A 22,107-nucleotide genomic window follows, 5' to 3' on the forward strand; every position below is an offset into this window, starting at 1 on the left:
TACAGAGTAAAGCATGTAAGCTGTGATGCTGCTTTTTCTTTCACACAAACACGCACAGTTTATGGCTTCTGTTCAGTAAGAGTCATAAGTGTGTGTTTGGATCCACAGCCGGCACGTCACATTTGTGGCAGTAAAGCAAAGCCACTCCTTTTTATATTTGCCCTTCAAAAAAAGACATAAATAATGGCCTGTGTGTGTGTGTGTGCTCCCTTGAGGTGCGCATCCTGTGCTGAACACACACAGCGAGAGAAGGAGAGATGGAGAGAAGATGAGCACAGAGCAAAATGAAGGAAGAGCGGGGAAAAAAAACAGAGGTGGGGAGAGGAATGAGAGGGCTCACACACGCACACACGCGCGCGCACACACACTCCCTCTGCGTGCAACTGCGGTGTAAATGTCATCATGTACACAGTTTATCCTCTGTGTGAGCGAGAGGTGCAGATGAAGGGAGAGAGCGAGAGAGAGGAGCGAGCGAGCCCACTGCAGAGAGGTAGATGGAAGCATACAGCCTCTTCTTCTGTTTGTTCATTAGTATTCCAGCACTCACTCCTTCAGATCCGTCCTTACGCCGCTTTTAGCATCAGCACGGGAAAACACACACAAACACATACACCAGCACTAGAAAAAGATTAGCTATGTTCGATGTGTTTTGCCCATCTACCAAACCATCTCAAACTCGCTTCAAACGCAATGAAAATACTTCAGAGACTATAAACCCTACGTGCTGTTAACGGAAATAAGTTCACCCAGACAAATTACATGACATAATGTGATCAAGTCGAGACCTTTTGACGGATGCTGATTACTTTTAAGAGAAGATATTAGAGTCGGGGTCTTCATTTTGTGCTATTGGTTTTGAGTGGCCTCAGCTTATGGTCAGACAAAACAGTAGTCTGTCTCCATTGTACTTGTACAATGTACTCTCCAAGGTCTTTCCTATTACACAGAATTTAAAAGAACAAATGCTGTACACTTTGAAATCCCATGGCTTTTTTAAAAGCATTACAGGTGCACATGCCATATTTTTAGATTGTGAGAACTATTAGGTTTGTCATATAAACTAGTATGGTGACAACCAAATTTTGAATTATTTTTATACATTTTGGCAATTATTTAATGTCATTGCTAAAACATAAGTCACACTAATTAATAATGGTTTTACATTATTAAGACATGTCTGAGTTTTTGAAAAAATTGCAAACCTCATAAAATGAATATATAATAAACAACTAAACACAATAAGAACATAGGCCTAATATTAAAAACAAACTAAATATCTAGTTTGACCTCCTAAATTTGACAATCATTTTCATTTTCTAACCTCCACAACCATTTACTGAAAAGAAAAAAAAAAAATCTATTCATGGAAAGTCCCAGATATTACCTAAGCTGTGCAAAGTTCAGCATTTTTTTCTTTTTCAGTCGATTGGTTGACTGTGTTGTCTTTGTCAGAATCTAGGCCTCAAGAGTCCTATTCTTGACCTGAGTCTACAACTGGAACTGGTTTAGGTCTCTCTAGGTCACAGAGGGTCTAGTGTTGACTCAAACTCTAGAAGGCATATTGTCAGATGATTTTCATTGTGTATTGTTCGCGAGTTAACGTTGATAAAGTTGTGGATGATGCCAAGAAGTGGTGTAAGCAGTGGCATCTAAAGGAAGCATTTCAACTTCGTTTTTAGTGAATGGCTTGAAAGCTTTTAAAAATGACATTTCATGATTCATCATCTAAGGACTAAGCTGTTTCAAGGAAGACGGTGGTTTCAGCAAATGGTCATTTACCCACTGAGGTAAGAAAATGACTCAAAATCTAATATTTTTCACTCAACTGTTGCTTGCTTAATGGCATAAGTGGCCACATGAAGAAAGCCTGAAGGTCACCACTGGATAATTCGGAGTCGTTTCAGTAAGTTTGTAAGAGCAGTGCCGATAAAGCACTTGCTCTTATGCCGAGCTGCTCTAAAAAGCCTCAATGTTTTGATTTTCATGTTGGTCTTAAGTTGTCTGCAATCCAAAAACATGCTAACCACGTTGACACACCCACAGTTCCACAGTGTTTAGCCGAACCACAATCAACAAATAGGCAGTTTCCATTATTTCAAAAGGACACCTGTCTTAGGGCTGGGCTCGCCAACTTAAAACATTTGTTGTTGTTGAAGCAAAATACGTGGATTCTTTTGGAGCATTAGCGACATATTGCTTCAGATTTGAAACACTGCCTGCTGTGGCTATGTCAGTTTAGCCAGTGCACTATTTGTCAAGTCTGTTGTAGGTATAGTGTATTGTAGTGATTCTGATGTGGATAGGGTGGTATTATTGGATGGATCTCCACGGTAACGGGCGGGTGAAACTCAATCGGAGTCTCTGAATGTCGCTCACTTAGATGGCCACCCGCTGATCCTGACCTTCTGGATGTTTTTTCCCTCTCCTTTTCTCTCTCTCTCCCTCCCGCTCTCTCAGCCCCGTCTTCTAACTCTTCTGTTTTCTCTATTCATTTATCCATCTTTCTAGTTGTGATGGATACTAGAGTGCATACATGTTATTTTTGGCTTACGTTGTCATTGAGCTGCCACTTTAAAGCACAACGACATCAGCAAATGAATAGCACCTATCTGCTTTGTGTGGAGCATGTGTATGAAGCCATAGATGAAGACACTCTTACGTGGGGGGCCTGGCTAAGACAAGATAACAGGAGATTATGTTTATGATATGTACTCTGAACATTAACTGCCTCATCTAACCGACTCGTTCTTTCTCTCTATGGAAGATTCAGTATTTATTGCTGTATCCTCCGGTACAGTCGGAATCAGCATGGCCTCGTACCCTGGCCAGAGCATAAATATTCAAGACAAGAAGGAACGGTAAAATCGCGAGCGGCGAGCAAAGGGAGAGAAAAAACAAAAGGGACCAATGACAGACACTTGAGGCACCCCATTTCTCCTTCGCCGTGTGTGTGCATATGTGTGTGTCCAGCATTTTGTACTGAGGTAATAACTCTCACCAGGGATCTGGAAGACCCAGCAGAGTTCAGGCAGGGGTCCATTACACCTTTCACACACACATGCACAAAATCCAGCAGGCCTGCATTATTTGTATCAAACAACCGGTATGTTTTGCCTCTGACGCACAAGTACAGACACACTCCTACTGCACAGCACCAGCAATGAAAACAGACCCCTCTACCATGATTCCTGCTCAAGATCCAGCAGGAAGTATGAGCTATGAGCCGTCCCCTGGGACGCAGGAAAGAGAAAGAGAGAGGCCAGGAGCCTGACACTGCCTGGCCAAGATCTATGCTCAAACACACTCTCTTGCCTCTTTTTTTTTTTTCTTTCACCACCCTCTTTTGTCTTCCTTTGCTTTCATTTCTCGTTCTTTCTCTGCTCGAAATAAAGAGTAGTAGGTTACACTGAACATACTCATATCCACTTTGTGCAGAGAAATGCCATTTCCTCTGCTTTATTATTCTCTTTCCCCCTCTGTGGGAGGCTGGGAGGAAAGTTTGCTTTGAAGAGAGAGGGTTTAACATGTGCGCTAATAAATAGCTGGTTTGCCCCTGGGCAAGATTGCAAAAGCTCAGTTCTCTCTCTTCCATATAGTCTCCAGCATTTTCAGTGACTACAACTTATAACCTCCATTTCAGAAAGAAAATGATAGAAGAGTGTGTTTTTCCTCAATATGTGCTGACAGACCTGATTTTACTTTACAATTTCAACTCTCCAAAGAGACTTGTTGATATTCTCTCCATCCATAAACTTTTGTAATTCCCTCTGGGTGTCCAAGCAGTGTTTTGTTTTGTTCAGTCTTCTCTTTTTTCATGAGAAAGGAAAGTTCTTCCTTATAACTGATACTCTTGCAAGGCCTTTGTTTAGTTTCTAATATTAGTTAACACTACATATATTTGTTTTAATGCATTTGGCAGACACTTTTATCCTAAGAAACTTAATTTACATTTTATCATTTCATGAATTTTATCAGTTCATAAATCAAACCCGTGGCATTTGTGTTGCCGTTCTCTGTGAGCTACAGGAATGCTATATCCTTACTTTGCTTGCAATGCTACATTCTCAAATCTATTAAAAATGTAATTGAATTGATTACATGTTATGCAGATTACACATCAAATTAAGTCAGAATTAACTGTCTATATCAATATTTGCTGAGAAATTTTAAAATAAATCATGCATGTTACATTATTGTGGTAGATGAGTAAACCGTTGAATAGATGTTACAAAAATTGGATTTAGAAAACAATATATTACTTATTTCCATTTCACTAAACATAAGCCTATCATTGACCTATAGTCCACAGCAATTAATTCTGTAATTGAGTCACCAAACTGTCTGAGTTAGATTTAATGACTGGGCTATTTTTTTATTTTTAAATGCGGAATTAATGCTGGGATTTTTTTAAGATGCTGTTATTTTTTTAGTGTCCAGTGTTTAATATTATTTATATACTATTATAGTATTATTAATATTTTTAAATAGCTTTTTTTATTATTATTTCCAGATTTATTTCTAATTTTAGTTTTAGTTATCTTGCTATGTGCTTTGTCATACATATATTTATACATATATATATTATATAGCTTTAATTCATTTCAGCAACCAAGGAAATTTCTCAATCTCATTTTTTTATGTTTTTGTTTTTCATATAATATTTATATTTTATTTGATTTCAGCTTTATCTTAATTATCAAAAATGATTTTTAATAGTCTTAGGTAACAATAACAACACTGTATAAGACATATCTCTCTTCCATATTTGTGACTCTAGACCACAAAACCAGTCATAAGTCGCACAGGTATATTTGTAGCAATAGCCAACAATACATTGTATGGATCAAGATTTTTGGCATAAAAGAAAAATTATTAGGATATTAAGTAAAGGTCATGTTCCACGAAGATATTTTGTAAATTTCCTACCGTAAATATATTAAAAATGTATTTTTGTGAGTGGATATGCATTGGTAAGGACTTCATTTGGACAAATTTACAGGTGATTTTCTCAATATTTAGATTTTTTTTTGCACCCTCAGATTCCAGATTTTCAAATAGCTGTATCTCGACCAAATGTTGTCCTATCCTAACAAACCACATCAACAGAAAGCCTATTTATTCAGCTTTCAGATAATGTATAAATCTCAATTTCAAAAAATTGACCCTTATGACTGCTGTCGTGGTCCAGGGTCACATTTGCATTCCGTCCAGCTGATTTTGAATGTAAGGGAGACCTGTGCCTTATCCACTGCTGCCTGCTCTCAGTGAATATGGTTTGAGGCACATTTTCTGCAAGTCAGAGGCCATGATTAAATGTGTCAATTGCTTTACCACCTTATTTTAGTAATTAATTGTAGTAAATGTGTTGACAGGCCTAAAAACAACAAGCTTTTTTCAAAATGTTCCAACTTTACTAGGGCAATGCCTAAGCATTAAAAGGACCTGCCTTCAAAGCACGATTGCCTTGTAAGTCAGACATACAGGAATGTTAGCGTGATTCATGCTGAAACCCTGGCCTGTCTCGCCTTCACTAAACGAGCAGAGCCGTTGAGCACGGATGACCCTTCACGCCTTCCTACAATTCCCAGAAATCAATGCTCGGATGGAGCTTCCATTACCATTATTGATGGCTGAGGCGGTGGCAGTGACTGCTGCCAATGTGAGAGGCCGCAATGATGTGTAGCTGAGAGCCTGTCTTTGTCTCACTGCCTATTTCCTGTCTGTATCTCTCGGTTTTTGCCTATCCCATTCTCTCTTTCTTGCCATCCATATATTTCTTTCCACATATATAGTTTCCTCTAGAGTGTGAATGGAACACTTTTCTAATAAAAGTCATCTGTAAGCCACCACACACACACACACACACACACACACACACACACACACATCTGAGGAAGCACTTGGTCTACACACAGCTGCATGTTCACCTGAGGCAGCTGCAGTCCGTTTCTCAGTCTTTAAGCACTCCAGAACTCAAACTCTACACTGTCACTTGTTAGTGGTAGAGACAGAGAGAATGAGAGGGAGGAGGAGACAGCGAGAGAGTGGAAAGAAATGTCCTTGTATTTCTGTCACTCTCTGAAACCACCAGGGAGCTGGGGAATGAAACGATGCAGCCGAGCAGAGAGCCCTGAGAGGCTGCCGCCCGCCTAGCATCACCGCTAACACCGCGACCAGCATCCGTGCTACCAATTAGCCTGAGCCCACACAGGGAGAGAGAGAAACCGGCTGATTTGTTTGTTCCAAAGCACAAGCTCTCTCCACCGCAGCGTTTCGTTCAAGAAACTCGGTTGTGAAAATGAATTGCCAAATTAAAGATCTTTACAAATGCAAAAAAAAAAAAAAAAAAAGCATGCTTAAGAAATGTCAACCTAACAATTGCCTTTGGAGAGCTTTGTTTCAGCTAATTGGGAGGGAGAAGGGTGAAAAGAGAGGCTCACATCCTAAGAATGAAATTAAATTAGGTTTAAATCAGCTGAATCTGTGTTCACCCTTTTCGGTTACAGCGTCCAATTACCCGAAACAAACACAGAGGTGCATAACCGTGACAAATGACTTCAAAACTGGAAAACTGGTCTTGCAACAAATGCAAAGTCACAGAAGGAAGGTTTAAAAAAAGTGATGACAACTGGCTATTAAGCATTATAGTACGAATACTCACTGAGTGGGAGTGTCCTCAGCTGTGTGACATCACTGCTTGTCCACCTGTAGCAGACCAAAGAGAGAAAAAAAAAAGAGAAAAATGTTTTAATGGCACATTTGGTCACTAAATAGAAACAAAACTGAGATAAACTGCCCTAAATAAGACTTAATAAGCAGCTTGGCCCCAAGGGAAAAAGTCAACGGCAACAGGTTTCAGTTTTGTGGCTAGAGAAATACAGTGCGTTTACACCCAACCTGCGGCTGCCAATGGTTTTAACTAAGAAAAACACATGCATACGTACACAAAGACACTGACAACCACTTTTCACATGCCCACACACGTAAAGCAAAAACACATGAATGTGCGAACGCTCATACACGCTCCCGGTTCCGTCTTTTTTTCCTGCTAAACCTGTTGGAATTACAGCAAGGCTTTAAAACTCAGGGTGTGTGGGACAATTTTCCAAGCACACACACTGACTTATGCAGAAAACCAGCCTGCTCCAGTTCTCTCACAGCATTTGTTTGTGTATGTGTGCTTAAGAATTATCAGGAACATCACAGCACCGAGACACAAAGGTGAAACAGACACACAAATCAGATTCGGTTCCCAATCTCCTCAATCTGCACAGATAACAAGTTGCACATACACATTCTGCTCAGAAACAAACACCACATGCACAGGGAGAAAAAAAAAAAAAAAAAAAACGCTAAAGCAAATTACTACCACAAACGAACAGCAGACACACTCAGAGTAATCTGCGGCTGGGCAGTTAGTTCCTCTTTTTAGTTCTTTAAAACATTTCCATCTGGGCAGAGCTAGAAGTCTGGAAGAGTTTACCACTGTTTGCTACACACTGAGCCAGGCTGTGACTGACAGCATCCACGCGTCAATCAAAATCCGACTCATCCGTCCGCGGCGGAGGCGCTCCGTCGCCGCAGTGACCAAGGACACGTGCGCCGTTAGAGCTGATGTCACTGGGGGGAGTTCGGTCGTAATGACAGCTCAGAGAGACGGAGACTGAGATAATGGCGAGGGATTGATCATTTTCTAGATGATACGTACGGCCTGATCGTTATAACAATAACACGGCGCTACTGCAAACGAAGGCCGTGATGTGTGCGTAGTGGAGCTCTCCCCAAACATCTTCATCCATCCTGAGGACCAGCTAATCAAAAACGTCTTGACGCTACATTTTTTTATTGACTTGCCTAGGGGGAGGAATTTAGATGAAATGATAACGCACCCCCTTTGGATAGACTGCAAACTGTGCGCAGCTGTGAGGATGGTGTGCGAGGAGAAAAGACGGGAGGGAGGTTTTTTTTTTTTTTTTTTCTCCCCTTTTTGTTCTTTCTGCTCCAGGTTGATACTTCTTGTCGGAGAAGCCGGTCCTTTAGGGAGCACCTTGCCACGACTGCAGACGTTTAGCTCCAACCCTTCAGAGAAACACAGGCAAGTCCCGACAATCTATCTCCCGTGGAATCGTCTCACCCGTCCAGTTTCAGGAAACTGATCCCTAAATAGAAGTGATTCATCTTTTTTCATACAATATGAGCACACACAGCACAAAGAGACTTCTCTTTCCTTTTCTCTCGCTTTCTCATCTCTTTCTTGCTCTCTCTCCCTCTCTTTGCTCTGTATGATTCAGTGTGGCTGCAGGGCAGAGTCTTTTATCGCTGTATTATGCCTGACAAAATGGAATCTGTGTGTGAGTTCTTTGACTGGGAAGAAACAACCTTGGACCTGATCTCTTTCTCTCTTGTCGATAATCTTATTCTTTCATCATTAGGCCGATTGCGGTTTCTCCAGGAGACGGTATTGAGAAAAGAAGGTTAGAAAGATAAATACAGATGAAAAAAAAAGGACGGAAGAAAAAAAAAAAAAATCCTCATACCTGGAAACACTTCCTCAAAAATGGCCACCAGACAATTAGCTCCATCTGAGAGAGAGGAGGGGGTTGGCTATAACTTAAACTGCCCACACTGGAGGTCATCACTCACACGCTAATGGAAGGCCGTGCTACACACACACACACACACATACAGAGTCACTCTCTCTCACACACAAGGACACAGCAATCGTCTTTGAACGGATTGCTAAACGCTGCGGTAATTTCACTTTACATTTGTGGTAAAAGTTCATCTGTGCAGAACACAGCAACGCGTGACAATAAGGCCAAATTAATATTCAACCCATTTCCTATCCTCGCTTTCCTTCACCTTTGAAGTCTGGTGGAAATGAAGACCAGATGGAAGCAAAAGGAAGAACAAGAGCGAGCAAAAGAGAGAAAAAACACGCATGTGTCTCCACATGAAATGGAGCGCTTTTTAAACAAAGGTAGAACATGTGGGAAAGTTTCTGAAGCTCTGCATCGCCAGACACGGCAGGAACAGAAAACATGTTTTAGGCACTCCCAGATATACAAAAACAAACAACCTAATAGGAAAATGATCAGAGGCTTTACTTTAGGTTAGCCTGTAAGTGAAATGCTGTAAAATGCATACAACATGCAAAGCCTTACAAGAGCATTTGAGAGCACTCACTTAAGTTTATTCACCAGTCAAAGGAATCTCATGACTGTGCATGTTGCGTTTCGAAATGTTTCTCGATAGTGAAGAAGCCTCATGCACACACTTTTAATGGTCTCTATGACGATATGACACAGTCATAACTGCGGTATGTTAAAGGAACTATAGTTACATAACCCATTTGTTCTCTTACACAAGTTTACATTCATTTTCTCTAAAGTTTACTTAAATACTAAAGGTGTTTACAATAAAAAATATATATATAAAAAAAGACTGAACTTAATACTGAGTTCTTATCATCTGGTCACTCCTCAGGCAGTTTGTAATCTTTTGTGATAGTTGAATCCCAATTATAGCCAAGCCCTCAAAGCAGGATCTCAGGATCATACAACCAATATGGGAGAGAACTCAAATGTGCAAAGCATGCTGTGAAACCAAATAATGTATAGACTATTAACAATTATTAAAATGTTATACAGTCATTAATGCTTGTGGAGGCAACATATGGCATTATGAACTAAGGTAAATATTTGTGTACAGTTATTATTTTGACTAGTGGAATCTATCTGGAAACTCAATTTTACTATCTCTTTTTTTTTTTAAGATAAATATCTTGAAAATAACAAGTACAGTATAGAATACTGAATGGTATAACATTAAATCTAACCTTTTACATTTTGATAAACCACAAATAGACAGTGAGACCCTGTAATCTTCTAAATATCATTGTAATAAACTCTTTAAGGCCACTTTGTATCAAGCATAGTATATACTAATACTAGCATAATACCACCAATTCAAAAAACAAAGATAACAGCCTTACATGTGACCATATTATTTGAACAACATGTACCCTAATTGAGGGTCCTGAACAATAACACTGGCAGTCAAAAGTAGCCGTTCACAGATTAAACGCTGTCTGAGAATTAAGCGCCAATGAACGTAAAGCAGCAGAATAGCGTGTGTAATCAAACAGGCCTTGAGATTTCTCTGCGTGAAGGTCAATCCCGCTGCCTATGCAGCTGTCACGCCTTCCTCTCAAACACACGCACACATACGTACAAACACACTGACACACACAAACTAACCAGATAGTCATCTATCATCTCTAAGCTCAACACACCCAACATGAAAGCTCTCGCCGACATCCTGACATCAATCCAGTGAAGAAGTAGAAATGACCAAAATGCCTGCCTGCCTAACACACATAAAATATGTTTCCAACAAATATTACAATATATTAGGAACATTAGCATGATGCAACTTGGTCCGAGGTAGGAGACTGGTGTGGTTTATAGCAGGTTGGCTCATGGCAATACAGTAGTGGAGAAGCCCACTACACTGTTCTGGTAAATCTTTTTCGTCACCTTCATGTTAATTCAAAGCTCAGTGACTTTCTTTTTTCTGTGGAACATAACAGTCTTAAGGCAGGAACACACCAAGCCAACGGTCAGCCGTCAGTGTTCCACACTTTCGGCTGAAGTTGGTCCTCATCAGCTTTTTTTCGTCCGATTCGACATGTTGAATCGCCGTCAGAGCTCGACGGCCCGTCGGGCCATCTGATCATTCTGATTGGCTGTTCAGCTACTGCCACCTGCTGGTACGAAAAGGCATTTCATCTTGCGCAGGCACAGAACGGACGTGCTACTTGGCCGTTGGCTGTGGAGCGTCAGTTTGGTGTGTCAGGCCAGCTTTGGACCCAGATGCTGCCGACGTGAGCCAACCCCGCAGTATGCTTTCGTCGCCACTAGTTCGTCGGCTTGGCGTGTTCCTACCTTTATCGTGTAGGTTAGAGCCCGACCGATATGGGTTTTTGGGGGCCGATGCCAATATTAGGGAGTAAAAAAAGTCTGATATCGATATATATCAGTCGATATTCTTTAAGTGTATATTATAGGCGTGCAACAGTTCATATTACTCATGGTTCGGTTTTTATCACGGTTTTAGGGTCACGGATTCGGTACGGTTCGGTATGTCCTATGTTCAAGGAAAATAGGACAACTGTCAAATAAATATAAAGAAAATAAAAGCAAATAATCAAACTACAAGCAACAGCAGGTATTTCAGGTATCTAACAGTAGTTTTCAGGTACAGAAAATGAATAAAATAATCAAATATAAGATAACACTGCATATTATCTTCACTAAATTAAGTAAAGATTAATCATTACTGAAGTTAATTGGTCCCACTTTATATTAAGTGGCCTTAACTACTATGTACTTACATTTAAATTAATCATTTGATACAATGCACTTATTGTGTACATACATGTTTTTACATTGTACTTATATTTTAAACACCTCTATGTAATTACATCTGTAATTAATTTCTGTAATTACATTTATAATTATACTGTTGACCCATCCCTTACACCTTACCCCCACCCTTAAACCTACCCATACCACCAAAGCTTTCCCTAAACTTACCCGTATCCCACCTCAATAGCAGCACAAGTGTTTTGCAATTCAATATGAACCCAATAAGTACATTGTACTTATTTTTTGATGTAAGTACATAGTAGTTAAGGCCACTTAATATAAATTGGGACCAGTTAATTCAGTCAAGAGCAGAGTGATTTCTTTGTCATTTGTTGTTTAATTAACATTAAAAACAGACATCAAGAATATTAGACTTCTTTCACTTTAAGAATCATATCGGTGGCATATCTGGGACAGGCTCATATCGGCCTATAAAATTGGCAGACCGATAAATCGCTCAGGCTCTAGTTTAAGTCCTATCAGTTTAATCATTCAAGTGAGTTTAAAGCATTCAAGCACAAAAAGATGCAAAATAGAACTAAATTCTGAACTTGCGCACTGCGCACGAACATCAAATTCGTCCTTTTGTGCTTGAGCGGACAAATACATGCAAAACTATGTCAAAATGCCTATCTCGGTGAGTTTCATCGTAAACAAAGTCGCTTAAGTGAACGTAAACAACTGAGAAAGAAAATGGATGCATATCATTATATTGGATCCTTGCATTAGGTCTTAAAGTGACAGCAGCCTAATATACCTGCCGCCTTCTATGTCATTAATGTTAATCAAACAACAAAATACAAAGAGAAAAATCACTTTTGTAGCTTTAACAAAGATTAATTATATTTAAATTTATACAGTGAAGACTATGCAGTGTTATTTTACATCTGATTAGTCAATTTCTGTGCCTGTTAGACATAAAGCAGTTTGTTTCAATTGTATTTATCGGTGCTTTTTCTATGCAGTTGCACTCCCCTACAAAATCACCCCAATCGTTCTAGAATGAATAATTAGTTTCAAACAGCTATTCAAGTCATCTGGTGAATTTTTTTTTCAATACTGTGCAGCCCTAGTATTGAGGTTTGGTGTTTGGATGGTTAGACAAATGGCAAGTTGAGTTGGTGTGTTGAGCTGTTGCGTTGGGTCATGTGGTGGTCTGTTGGGCATGCAGTATCGGTTATGATGGTGTTGGGATTTTCCGTCAAGTGTCCTGTTAAGTTGTTGTGTTGGGTCATTGTGCTTTGCTTAGTGTGTAGTGTTGGCTTGTGGTGATTTTTTGAGCATGGTTTTGGGATGTTCGCTTCAAGCAGTGTGTTGAGTTGGTGCGGTGGGTCATCGGGTACGGTGTTGAGCTGTTGTGTTACATCATGGTGGGGTTTTGAGGTATATTGTTGAGGTGTTTTTCAGTCAAGTGCCATGTTGAGGTGTTGTGTTGGATCATCTGGTGGCAGGTTGGGCTTGTTGGGCAATGGTTGTGTGTTGATCTGTAGTATTAGGTTGTTTTGTCGTTTTGTGCTGTTATTTTGGGTAGCATGTTTAGCTCTAGTGTTGGGTTGTAGTGGTGCGTTGAGCTAAAGTGTTGGGTCCTGTGGTGGTTCGTAGGAGTCTAGTATTGGGTTATGATGGTGCACTGATATTCATTCAAGTGGCATTTTGAGGTGTCGTGTTGGACCTGTAATGTTGGGTTAAGGTAGTGTGTTGAGCTGTAGTTGTGTGGTGGTTTGTTGAGATATGTGATTGGGATGTTCAGTGGCGTGTTGAGTTGGCCTGTTGGGGTTTGGTGGTGTTTTGAGCAGTTGGGATGGGTTGAGCTTTAACGATGAAGTCAAGGTGATGGCTGAATAGATGACTGAAGGAAGAGGAGATGAGCTCTAGACTGAATGCATTGTTTTCATGAAAGATGCTGTTGCTCCTGCTGCACGCTTAAATTAGCTGGCAGTGTTTGGATTACACCAGGGAGCTCTCACACAGGATTTATTCTAGCCTGCAGGAGCAAAGGATATTTCCATCTCTACACACACACACACACAAACACACATAGATGCACAGTCACCCGTATGCGTGTAGACACACTCAGATAAAACCCTAAGAGCACAAAACAAGGCTTTTGGTTACGAAGGTGCTCACACACACACAGAGCGTGGTCAAATAAGGATGCACTGCTCACTCTACCATTCATTTTATCCTTCGCCCTAGAATGTGTCCGTATGATCCTCTGCCATCAGAACAAACATTCAGATGCACTTCCACGCAATCATACACACACTAACACTTGAAGGACTCAACAAGAGGCTCTTCGTGGCCTCCGGATCAGGCTTCTTCTAGTGCTATTGCCAAGTTTACAGACTGCTCATATTACAGACGGGTTTCACAGCTTTCTATCCATCTAACAGAGATAATACAGAGAGATAGAAACTGAGAGAAAGAGAGAGCCCATGCAGTGTTTTTTCCTCTCATTTTGAGTGTCATGTGAAATAACCACACTGCAGTCTGTTTCACTGAACAATCTGATGACACAAACACTCTTTCGCTTCCCAAACAACCTGCAGTCCTTAACCTTATCTCTTTACATGATTACATTATTTAAACAAAGAATCGCCTGGCCGTTCCAACCTTAAACAAAGCAGCCTCAGCCTAATTTCTAATGACCGAGACAGACGCCCCCCCTCAAAACACACACGCACACACATTTGTTGCGGGTCGGTGAGCATGAGGCCTGCTGAAGCGCCTAATCCCACGTCTGTAGACTCCAGGAACACACCATGATGCACCTTCACGCGAACGCAGATTAGAACCCTTAATCCAGCTCTCTCAATCTGGAGATCTTTTTATAAAACCTCGCAGCTAATCCAGCAGAGGTTTGTTTACCGTTCAAGACCCAGTTTAACCCTGGCTACATTATTTTACTATTTAAAAAAAAAAAAATGTTTTACTTGACGTGTTCATGTGAGGGTTAAATAGCTGCTCCATTACCCATAATTCTGCAAAGAACTGTTGTATTCTCCATTCATGTCGACATAAAACACGAGAGCAAGCAACTTTACGCAAAACAAAAAGCTTCCGTTTCCAAAGTACTTTACGGTGTCAGCTGAAACGATTCCATTTTCAATCCTTTTTCTGTCTCTCTGTCTCCATCTCATCCCTGTCATTTCGTGGGCCTTTCTGCGCAAATTAAAAATTTAGAAATTCTTGCTGTGCCGAGGTGCTCTTTGCCAGCGCAGCTAAAATGAAAAGGCTTTGTGGTGGCAGTGACCAGATTTTAAATGCAGCGAGATCAATAAATAAGAGGGGGCTGCTTGAGCACAATCTCTGAATGTCTTTGAGTGTGTGTGTGTGTGTGTGTGTGTGTGTGAGGGTCAAATACTGTATGTCCTGCAGTCAGCTGTCACAGTGCAGTAGATTCTCTCGCATCCCACAGCTCTCGCCAAATCCCACCCAGCCTCCCTTTTGCCCTCTCCCACAAGAGGAGCATCATTCCTGCCATTCCTGAAATCTTGGCTATTTCTACTCTGGATGCAAATATAGCGATAAGCACTAGAACAAATAGGCCAAACTACTGGCATTTCAAACACGGGCTCCATTATCTCAGCGGGGGGATTGGAGCGCCGCAGTGGCAACCCACGGCACAGGCAACATGACAGTCTCCTGGAGGGCAAACAACACCGGAGACGCAAGCAGCACGGGGTGGAAAAAACAGCCCTCATCTCTCCAGAATACTCCTCTGCCCGGAATCGCTAATGCACTCAAACCCTCATCGAGGAGCTGAGAGAGAGAGATAGAAAGAAAGAAAGAGAGACGGGGGGGGTAGATGGAAAGCAGAACAACAGGCGTACAGAAAGGTTTCAGAATGACGACCTTCAGGTGTCGAGCATGAGATCAGCCTTGTTGATTAACAGCAGAACACAGAGACACTGGCGGGAAGATATTCTGAACGTACACTTCCCGAAGCTTAATTCCTCACTGTGAACTTACAGCAAAGGAGATTTCTCTTTCTCAAGTCTCAATATGAAGCCTTTCTTGAGGGAAAAATCAACCCTTTCACCTTGTCTGTGAAAAACAAGCGCTCAGACAGCCCAACAAAAATAACCTTGAGTTTCATCAGGGATATTCTCACATTGAATGATAAACAGAGGCCCGAGGGACGCCGAACCAAAAAGCAGCTAATTGCCTGCCTCTGAAATTCGGCCCCTGTGTCCTCTCTGTGTTTATCTGAAAACAGAGTCAGTTTGGTGTGACCCGCTTCAGCTGCTGGTAGAAAAGCCCATTCATTTTACTGTCCGCAGAAACGCGAATCTCGCCCTCCTCTGCCTCGTTACCACGGACCGGCAGGCTAAAGGTAAAGAAGATCATGTTTGCGACACAATTATCGAGTCTGCCGCGACCGACTTGTGCTTCTGCTGACACAAACAGTTGTCTCCCGAGCGCTAATGTTCACGCTAAACTGCAACCCACGTAACCCGCCATTATGTAAGAGCCAACTGTTGAGAGGAAATTCTACAATCAAAGCTGTTTGCTAACGACAAAATAAATCATTAGCCAAGTAAGGCAAGATAGAGATGCACTTATCCATGATACTGTTTAGCGTCATGCCAACTGTTGTCTCACAAAGCAGCACGGGGAAGAGTATCTGTCAGTATTTACAAGGTGATTTGCCAAGTCGTTATGAGTGCAAGGACGCAACCTGCTCCGAAAACAAATTCACCGCTGACCTTCCGGCATCGAGTGTATTCGGGGCTGATTCATTTGGCAGTTACTGGCCCCACACACACGGCACACCGCAGCTTGTATAATCAAGCCTGCGTTTGCGTTTGAGCTCTTTAAATGACAGGTGTTATGATCAGGTGAGAACTTCTCGCTGCCTTGGACTTTTATGGGACGGTTAAATCAACTGACAGTCGAGACTGAGCTTTCCAAAGTTCATTTAAATCAATTTCACTATTAACACTGCAATGATTGATGTGTGTTTAAAAAAACAAAATCAATGAGTTTCACTGAAGATGCTGTGAATGTGTCTGTATCCAGAAGAACTGCTTTTACTTCTGATTTTATTCATCTTTCTTCTTATTTTGATTGAAAACTGGTCCACCTTTTCGTGCCAATTCGAGAACCTATTGTTAAACTTTATTAAAAATAATAATAATATTTTACATATATACACAGTACAGTGCAAAAGTCTTAGGCCACCATTAGATGTTGTTTTAGCAATGATATAATGACCATATATAATTAGTCTCTTTATTAGAATATAAACAGAAAATACAGTACACTTGTATGCAATATTAAGAAAAAAAAACAGCTTTTATAGGCTAAAGTAGCAAGTATTTTGTGACCACCCCTTACACTTGGGCAATAGCAGGAACCGGCTCTCTTAAACCTAAATGGAAAACGACTGAAAGGCCAAGAAAACTTTCAAAATATGATGAGAACTTTCTCAGAGTTTCATTTTTGAGAAAATGGAAGTCCAGGAGGTCACACTAAATACTGTTTTTTGCTTAAAGAAACAATTTTGAGAATTTTTTTTTCATTTTGTTAACATTTTTTCTGTATTTTCTGTTTGTATCGTAATAAAGAGAATGATTAATAAATATGGATGGTCATTAAAACATTGCTAAAACAACAAAGCTGGTGGTGGCCTAAGACTTTTGCACAGTACTGATATATATATATATATATATATATATATATATGAGCTGGGTAGATTACTTACACACTGTAATCAGTTACTGATTCCAAATTACATGACAAAAGTTGTAGTTAGTAACAATCAATTACATTACACAATTAAGGTAATGTAATCTGACTACTTTTTGATTACTTTTATATTACTTTTGATTAAACTCATTTATCACATTGATTTGAATAGGATAATTTTGTATCCTATTGATATAAAAATACAAAGAAAATATATTCTATTCTTTATCAATGACATGAAGTGTGTTAAATATTACATTAAGGGATTCCTAGACTGGGGTACGTGAGTTTAATGAAAAGCTATTACCTAATTAAATCATAAAAAATTAACATTTAAAATAGTTTTAAAATTAAAAGCAAAAAAGTTTACGAAAGTTACGAAGAAAAAAAATAATAAATTTGTTTACCTCCATGTCATGTGACCATTAACTGACATCAGAGAACAGTGAACTTTATTTTATTATTATTATTATTATTTTAATTTTATTATTGGCCTAACTTATTAATTTAAAATCTCAGGTGGTTCAGCTGACAAAAAAGTTGATGAATCCCTGCATTGCATGTTAATATGAAATGATCTGAATTTCTACATTTTAATGTGTTTGAAAGACAAAGACGATGAATGTGTTCGTCGGGAGTTGATAAGATATGCAATGCTGCAATGTTGAGAAAACACTTTTTAAAAATGAAATGATTTCTGTAAATCCAGTGATCAACTGCTGTGTGGGTCTCAGTTTTCAGTGATAGTCACATAATTAGTGCAATTCCACAAACCTGGAAGACCTTCTGAACGTGTACAAGCAGTGGGCTTTTAGTAGAAAGAAATATTTAAAAGATAAAAAAAAGAAGTAGTGTAGAGAATCAATGAATTATGAATAATTCACTGCCATTGTGGGAATAATGTAATCATGTAATCAATAAAAAAGTAACTGTAGTCTGATAACGAGTATTTTAAAATGTAATAATCTAATTACAAGTACTTAATTTTTGGAATCTGATTATGTAATCCAGATTACATGTAATCAGTTACAACCCAGCTCTGTATGTATCATTCATATATATATATATATATATATATATATATATATATATATATATATATATATATATATATATATATTTTTTTTTTTTTTTTTTTTTTTTTAATAATAGCAAAATGTTTAAATAATTAATCTGTGGTCAGATTAATTTTTTGGTCTAAATATAGAAAAACAAAACAAAACTTGATTTACCAAACAGAACCCAGGCTTGAATAATTCTCTGAAAGGGTGTAAAGTAAGTTGTTAAAGTGAAAGGCAAAATGTTATACACTGCAGTTGACTATAATATCATCTAATCCAATAAGATGTAGAATGAAACCCCATAGAGCCATTTAGACTATGAGACGCTGGCAGGGCTGTGCGTGTTAACTGCTCTCCAGTCATTCATATGTATCAGCATGAGTGGAATATCCAATAAATTCAAATCATCTTTAAATGAACCGCACTGATCGGTGCCGGTTTCGGAGGAAGTGTGATTATAAACTCAAACCCATGTGCATTTGGGATCGTCTGTGCTAAACTTGTACCGGATTCGACAGATTCTGCACCCGAGACCCATTTCCTACAGCCCACATTTCTCATAATCAGCTCATTACTCTACAATCATTTGTTGTTGTGCGAACAACAAAGACATGCAAACAGAGCTTAAACAAGATCCGTTCAAATTAAACTAATTCCTAGATACGAACATCTTCTCACAGGCCTAACCCATATCCTGTCGGGAAAACAACAAACATCCTGGACAGAAACGTGTGGTTGACACTCTAACCCTGAGCAAAGTTCATTTTTTTCCTTTTCGCAGCTACAGACATGTAGGGGTCTGGGTGTGCTTGAGAGAGCACAGTGTGAGATCCCTTCAAACCCCAACAGCACAAACAGGCCCTGACAGATTTGCTCTCCCTAATTCGTGGTAAGAAAAACAGCACAAGTATATAAGAGATCTTCTGAATAAGCACAAACACTCTAGCAACGAAAGAAAAAAAAGCATCCAACAATAGTCATTTCTAATGGAAGAAGAGAGTGGGTGAGACTGTTCCGTTTCAATTCACTGATACCGCTAATGGCTTCTTAGCGGTTCCATGAAATCAAGCAGCTGTCAAGGCGATGCATCGGGAACAGGGAGGAAGAGGCGGCATTCCCACAAGAGAAAAGCATCACGTCAGGATGTTTGGCTAAACATCTGCTCCCCTGCTCTCATGGCTTTAGCAGCAGCACATACTCAGACAAAGAGATGGGAGGTGGAAACACTGACTTCTCCATCTGAGGCATTCTGTAAAAACAACAGCCTGCTCCATGCATAATGACTAGGGCACTGGGCTAGATGAGACAGAGCCCTACTGATACAAAACAGACACAGTCCAGCCTATAATATGCATGGCTGACTGCAAATTGTAAAAAAAAAAAAAAAAAAAAAAAAAAAAAAAAAGTTAGCCTACATAAGAGAAACTTTTAAATATGTAACACTTGCTTTTTTTCTTGAAGCTTCATTCACAAACCACTAATTTATTGAGGTCAAACTACTTACTTCTTACACATTAGGAGGTCAACTGTAAAGTTAAACTCACTCTGTGCGGAGGCTATACATGCACAAATAAAAACATACAGCCTAGGCTGTACACAAAAGTAAATATGCATTAGTCACTAGAACATCTGAAGTCTTCTAAATGAGGAAATGACTGTACCGTGAGAGCATAATTATTAACCTTGTGAGCTATAAATTCATGTGACGAACTCATTTCCTAAATCAGAATCAAAATACGATTCTGGTCATTCGAGGAAAAAAAATGGATGTGAAACCTGATTCATCATCACAATTATTCTTAAGTAATCCCTGATGGAAATTGGGGAAATTTCTACACTGTAAAATATCTCATTCTGAAACAAAGAAAAGACAATAAACAGTTCACCTCGCTAAATGACATCATTACGCGCTGATGTCATTCACTCCACCTGTAAACACCGAATCGTTAAACGTCGCGTAAAATTCTCGAGATCACATCAAATGTTTGTTTTTATTCACCCCGGAGTCATTCCAACAGCCAAACTGACCTAAAAACAGAGTTTTACAGCAGTGTCAGGCGAGATAACAAATTCGACGCCTTCTTGGCAAAACCTCACATTTTGCTTAAACTTCACATGACGTCAGCGCTACCACATAAGACATTTCTAAACTTTCTGCCTGTAACGACATGTGCAGGTCGAGTCCTGAGAACACACAGATCCGCCAGTTAAAATTAACCAAGATGGCGTGAGGCTTGTTGTTTAGAGGGCAGAAAAAATGGAGGATATTGTAATATACACAAAGGGATAAATTTCAACAACTCGGCCAGGCGGCAGCTGCTGCTCTTTAAGGAAGCAACAAAGATAAGAGCAACGCGAAGCTCCAACTCAACGCCAGCGACCCACTCCGACTAAGCAGGCGATTTCCTCGTCGAAAACGCACAACTGTGCGCTTTTAACAATTTCAACCAAAAGGAATTGTAAAGTAAATGCTTTTATCGTGTTGTTTAAATGAAGAGCTGTTAGCTTTTGCCATCATCTGAGAGACGGACATTAAACAGACCAAAGGTAGCTTCAGCAGCTCCTCCAAGTGACTCTCCCGCATCGCCCTTCTCAAACAAACCCCTCTAAAATCAAATATCGCCTTTTTACCTACCTAAATGAACGACTGGGAAGCGCTTGCTCGTTTGAAACGTGTTTGGATACATTCGGGAGTGTTTACAAAGAGTTTACATTTAAAAAACGTAACAGTTAAAGCGCACGCGAGAGGGCACAAAGGCAGATTCCTATTATGAAGTCACAACCCCCGCGCGCAACATTGTATCCACTCGTAAAGTTTGGCGATATTCGCAGTCGCATCGGAATATTTCTCTCGATCTCGATGGGTTTTGACAAGTTTTGCGCTTTTTACGCACGAGGGACGCGCGTATCCAACCTAAAGAAACTATCGAGTTAGCTCCCCTCGCTAAGAAATCAAGCCAGCCAGCGACACAACATTGATTCGCCAATGAAATAACTGATCCAGCTCTCAATAAATTCAAAACTTACCCTTAGTTTTGACACTTCGTGTAATTCCGTCTCGATCGGGTTCGAAGTATCACTTCAGGTAACGTTGCTCTTTGTTTTCCTTTTTCGATTTGCTTTTGGAAGAGGCCAGTGTAGCAGGAGATGATGAAGAAGGGAATTGGGCAGTAATTGAGTCTCGGTGTGTGTGAGTGAGTGAGTGACTGCGTGTTTGTGTGTGTGTGTGTGTGTGTGTTAGTTACGAACGAACAGCAGATTGAAGGAGAGTCCTTTCAAGGTTTATTCTGCCTCACTTCAAGGAATCAAAGTGACGTCAGCGGACAATACTTAAACGATAAAACTTTTATTCGATATTTATTAATAGGCAAAAGTGTGTAAGTGTCCGAAATATGCATGGTTACTATTTATGAAACATCTGATAATGACATTATCAGATGTGTTGTTTTTTTTAACGCTTTAGGTTGTTATGTGTTGTCTTTTTTTTTTTTTTCTTCTTTTTTTTTTTCTTTTTTTTTTTTGAAGAGGATTTCAGAAGTGATATCTGTTCTTACACTTATTAATTGACTCTATGTATTAATAATTGACTATATTTACATAATGGCTGAGCATTGTTTTGAATTTGCCTATCATTTTTAATCATGTTTATATTATCAATTATCAAAATTGGCACGTATAAAAGTTCAAAGCGGCACATGTTAATGAGATTGTGCTTTCAAATGAACGTGAAGACATTATAAGTACAATAGCAGTGGAAATCTGATAATATGGTGTCCAGTGAAATGGAAATTTAATTCTAAGATTGGTTACTTGTCATTCAAAAGCTGTCAGATAAACCACAAGACGGCGATGCATGATCAAACTTGATTGCATTTGTCTCCAGTTACCTCAATAGCTAAATTCAGGGATTATGGATTAACCCAGCT

At 39.7% G+C, this 22,107-nt stretch overlaps 1 protein-coding gene across 21 annotated transcripts in view; it reads right to left on the minus strand.

Annotated features, from left to right (window-relative positions):
• The window catches only part of baz2ba (bromodomain adjacent to zinc finger domain, 2Ba), a 103,290-nt gene extending 81,844 nt beyond the window's left edge, over positions 1–21,446 (minus strand). For 20 of the 21 annotated variants that reach the window (XM_048200668.1, XM_048200665.1, XM_048200669.1 and 17 more), the window contains exons 1-2: positions 21,209–21,446; positions 6,662–6,705 (exon numbers count right to left, since the gene is read on the minus strand). The gene's annotated coding sequence lies outside the window, so the exon portion shown is untranslated. Of the gene's footprint in view, positions 1–6,661; positions 6,706–20,816; positions 21,147–21,208 lie in introns of those variants that run through there. The other variant, XM_048200652.1, reaches the window with a different exon arrangement.
• Positions 21,447–22,107: the final 661 nt, after the last annotated feature.

This window comes from Megalobrama amblycephala, linkage group LG8, assembly GCF_018812025.1.
Source record: "Megalobrama amblycephala isolate DHTTF-2021 linkage group LG8, ASM1881202v1, whole genome shotgun sequence".
Taxonomy (NCBI): domain Eukaryota; kingdom Metazoa; phylum Chordata; class Actinopteri; order Cypriniformes; family Xenocyprididae; genus Megalobrama; species Megalobrama amblycephala.